The following is a 5,000-nucleotide window of genomic DNA, read 5'->3' on the forward strand; positions in this document are numbered from 1 at the left end:
TCATCGATGCAGAAGAAGAAAATTCGAGATGCAAATGCAACGAAATAGACGTGTGATTTACCGTACTGGCCCAAACGCAGTGGTGAGCGCCAACACTAGAAATGTTTTGCGTTTGAGAGTGAACCGAGGAGACGCAACTGCAAATGCAGAACCTCGGTAGAAGTCGAAACCAAAATAGAGTCAGCCCCACCCGACATTTTAAAAAGACAGTGAATCAAACCGCGCCCGCGAATGTCACCTGCTTCCTCGCTTTTGCGTTTTTCTTGTAAACGGCGCTTTCGCTCGTGCCTGCACTTTCGAGGGCATTTCCTTAAATTCTTCGCTAATCGCGTCGCAAGTACAGCAATGACACAACTGAACAAGGTCGAACCGAAAACATGCGTTGCTCGTGTGAATCCTCCAATATAGGAGCACAATACACAGATAATTAACATACCTGGGATAAGTAGATCACCACATTCAAGAATGGGATTGATGCTGTCTACTCTTGTACCATGAAATGCCACATGCCACTTGTTAAAGACACCTAGGGCTTGGGCTCGGTGATGGACTCTTAAAAAACAAAATATTTATGCTACTTTACGATGAAAAACGGCGGAAAAGTTAATATGAGAAATAAATCAATGAATGCCTTGCTTTAACCTTCTCCACATACCGCTCATTTTGAACAATTCACGTGACTGTTTTCTTTCGCAGATCAAGACAGAATGGCCAAGAAATGTGCCAAAACGGAATATGCCAATGCAGAAAGAGCAGAACTATTGTTTTTGATCATAAAACAATTGTTTTTCGAAGTTCTCATTGACCTTGAGCTCGCTGTTTATTAAATATACTTGTTCTAGTGCGCTTTTCATCATTTAAAGTATGGATTGAAATAAGGCATCAAGTGAACGTAGTAGTAGTGATACAAAATAAATATCAAAAAGTGTCAGTAGTTAAAAAAAAAAATCACCAAAAGCCAACAGTTAATTGTAGAAATCCTACAATTGCATGCAGTTAATCCTGCAAAAAGTTTGCCATCAAGTGAACGTGTTTAGGTGCAACACAAAGCCGCTATCAGTCCTCCCTGGCCAAACCAATACTGCACCACTGCAGGGGCGTAGCGTGACATTTAGAATGTGCTCGAAACTAGAGGGGTGTCCCCCAGTAATACTTTAAAAATTTGGGGTCTCGCAAATGCCATTTCGGAATATTTCTGAAGGACATTTCAATAAATAAATGCGAAAGAAAATGCTACCCTCTGTTGGGTTTTCCGCAAGTTACAACACAAACAGGGGATTTAGAAGCAAAGGGCAAGACGTCGGAAACTATTTAATAACATCATCATCATCATAAACGTTCGTTAAAAAATAACCGGGAACTGGGGACTGGTGATGAGAATAACACTGTAGGGGCCTTGGAGGGCTTTTACGTATGACAGAAAATATATATATAAAAAAAAAAAAATCTACAAATTTCTCAAGTACGCACGTGAGTATTGCGTAAAGGACCCTACGCCCCTGCCGCTGAAATTATGAGTGAAACGTGCAAAATAACCAAAGAACGCCAGACCGAGACTTTCGAAAAGTCCTTCGTCTAGACTTCGTCGCTCGCCAAGAGAAAATGAGGGGACAGAGAAGGAGGCTCCCGGTCCAGCCCTTGGGATATGTCATGTCCACGAAAGTTATTTTTAGACGAGTGGAAGTCTTCCGAGACGTCCGCATGCAGGCCAACCTCGGTCCGATGTTTGAAAGAAAATATATATTCATCAGCCTTCCACGTGCGCCATCATTTTCTCTTTTCACTAAGAACCTGAGAGCGAAGCAAGACTGCATGCGGACGTCTCGGAAGACAGACTTCCCCTAGAACAAAGACTTCCGCTCGTCTTAAAATAACTTTCGTGGACATAACATATCCCGGTCAACGCCTTGAGCCTCCCTCTCTGTCCCCTAATTTTCTCTTGCGCTCGCTCATTCACTTCGCGTACGAAAAATCACTTCTGGGGTTATCGTGAGGTCGACTTGTGGCAAGTCTACGCCAGACCAAACCACCGTTGTTATCGTCATGCAGCAGCTCTAGTAAAGTACACACTCACGTCCAGAAATGCACACTAAATTTTGGAATCCAACACAAGTTTTCTCTTCAACTCTAAACATTTGCTGCCTATTTTTAAACAACAAGGTAAGTGTGAGGAGGAGCTTTATTTCTTGTTGAGAGGGTAAATGCAGCTGTTTAATTTTACTAGAGGAGAAAAGTTTACTAAAGAGAAACTTCGTGGCGTTAATTGTCTGTATTTCCAGACGCAAGTGACTTAAATTTGGGGAGAGGAACAAGAGGATACTTTGTGACGCTCATCAAATCGGCGGCCATCTTAATACATGCACTTTTGGACATAACTGAGAGAATCACGTAATTCGCTAGCAAACAAAGCCGAAAACAAAAGACTCAACAACAACGTCTTAGGGTTTAAAACAAAAAAAAAACAAAACAACAACAACAATGGCAGTAGCTGCTAAAATAGCCAGCTTTCAAACGCTGCTACGCGAACCATGAAGTCTTTACCCTTTATGCGCGGTTTTTAAACACTCCAAAACGTGTTTTGTTAATTTAATTTAAATGCGCGACCCGCTAACTTTTTGCTTACTTAAGTCCAAACCGACACCACCCGATAGGAATCCCATAATCCTTTGCAGGTGTCCCTCGACTGTAGTAGAGTTGGTCTCCTCGGGCAGCATGACACTCAGTGCAGAAGCATCTGTCGAACTTTGGGTCAAAGAAGACATCTGAAAAGAAATGTTTCATAACACAAAGCGAATTCTACTTTTAACACTTCTTCTAGCGAGCTGCGATATTTTCAGCAAGCCCCCTCTAAAAGTGATTTATTTTCTTTACAGGGACCTTTCATTCTACCAAAACTTAGCGACAAACTTTAACCCGGAGCAGTAGCTCATCAAGGTCAGCCTCTATCTCCAATACTTGGACAATTCTTAAAATAAATACTAGTTTCTAAGGCTCACGGATTTAACGTTAAATCCGTGAGCCCAAAAATACAATTCTCAGCGTCATGCAGGATTTTAGGCATAGCCTACATGTACTGTTGTGTAGGTGTTTTTCGCTGTTCACACCCTTGCTGGAACGTGATTTGAAATATGTAAACAAGGTATTAAATAAGTTCCTTTTAACCATCTTGTCGAAACTCCCTGATGAAGTCTACGTAATCAGAGGAAACCGGTTGGAGAAATAAAGGCAAGTTGACAAGATCTGTTGCTGTGTGCTACTCACTAGTATTTATTTACAAAATTAAAAAGTTACAAAAAATGTTTAAAAAATTAGAAAATTGTTTATTTCTTTATTTTTAATTAAAAAAAGAGAGACTAACTTAAGCCCAGAGCAGGAGATCATGAAGGAGAACCTTTATCTCCAATACTTCGCCTAGGAGTCAACGCTTTCCCGACTGGTAGATTTATTTAATATAGAACGTATCTCTTGAGAGATTAAGCACGCCCACTGTTTAAAAACCAATCAAAACAGAGCTATCCCAGCGTCTAGGGAAATATGATACGTTTAGCGGGAAAAACCTGTTCCTTAAAAAAAAATGATTGGGAAAGGATTGACTCAAGGAATTAGTGGAGATAGAGGGTCCCCTTGATAAACTCCTGCCCGGAGAAAATGGTTGCCCAATAAAAAACGAACGTTCATGTGGTTTGAAGTTATATGTTGTTCGAGTGCAGCTTTCCTTTAAAAATTAAATTATTGGAAAAGGTAATGCCTAGTTCATTATGATAAAAAGAAAATCCGTTAACTCCCGCTTAGAACCAATCATATTGCAGGATATTTACGGAATTGCGCGCGTTCAAGTTCCAAGAAAAATGAATAAATTAACTTTCATTTTCCTAATTAGCTCCGACAAGCTGATAAAAAAAGCAACAAATTAAATTTGCTTGGGGGAAAGAAAACTCATTTCTGGAGAGGATCCAGGACCTAGTCTAGACGGGAGGGGGGGGAGGGGGGGGTGGACCCTGCCGGAGAGTTTTCAATGGGAAGCATTGGAATATTTTGTAATTTTCGAGCGTTTTCAGGGGTAATTCTATGTTAATGTCTTCGAAAGTCTCGGGGTTTTTTTTATTCTTTTTGCTTTCCCAAAGATGGCCTATGCTTGCGTAAGCGATGTTTGTCCAATGAACATTTTTGCAGTCTCAGGAACCGTGCGTGTTTAAACTTTGTTCATTTCAGTTAAGGGAGCTCGACGAAAACAGTCAAACCACCGATGAATTCGCCCCAGGATTTGCGAAAACAACCTCGTTCCCAGAGTCTTCTCGGCTTTCAATATGGCGGCGGGTCTTGAGATGACCCTGGCACACAGTGAACTAAAAAGATCGCTGATTGGTGCTTTTCTCACATGAACTCTAATTGGTTTAATGTCGAAAGAAAGATTGCGGCTAGTGATCAGAACCAGAAGAAAAACAGAATTCGTGTTTAAATCATTTTCAAAATTGTAACTGTTCCGTAAGAAGCAGCCGCAAATTAACAAGCATAACAGTAAAAAATAACTCGCCGTTTTTCCACGTTGCACGGTGATCTACATCAGGCCTCGATTCCAATTAAAGCTACGTTGGCTTTTCACGACCTCTGGCATAGCGATCGCTCGATATATTTAACAATTATTCGCCGACGGCGAAGTGATTATCGGTGAATATTCACCGAGACGAAGTCGAGGTGAATATTCACCGATAATCACTGAGCCTGAGGCGAATAATTGTTTTAGTATAAATACACAGGTGATTATTTCAAAAATGAGAAAAAAAAAAAAACTTTTCAACGCGAAAATCATCTTCACTTACAGTGGCAAAACGACTACTGGGAGCCATTTTGTCCGTCGAGGTGATTATCGGCTGATAATCCGAGAGAGCGAGCCAATGAGAGCGCGCGATTTTGTATAATCACCTATGTATTTATACTAAAGAAGGATATAATGGTGTTTGAAAGACGTAACGGTAATTGAGTGATTTTATTTCGTACGT

The 5,000-nt window shown here is 40.8% G+C and overlaps 1 pseudogene; it reads right to left on the minus strand.

The window, feature by feature from the left end:
* Positions 1 to 5,000, minus strand: part of LOC137971781 (uncharacterized) — a 50,242-nt pseudogene that overhangs the window by 3,879 nt on the left and 41,363 nt on the right.

The sequence above is a fragment of the Montipora foliosa genome, chromosome 1, assembly GCF_036669935.1.
Source record: "Montipora foliosa isolate CH-2021 chromosome 1, ASM3666993v2, whole genome shotgun sequence".
In the NCBI taxonomy this organism is placed as follows: domain Eukaryota; kingdom Metazoa; phylum Cnidaria; class Anthozoa; order Scleractinia; family Acroporidae; genus Montipora; species Montipora foliosa.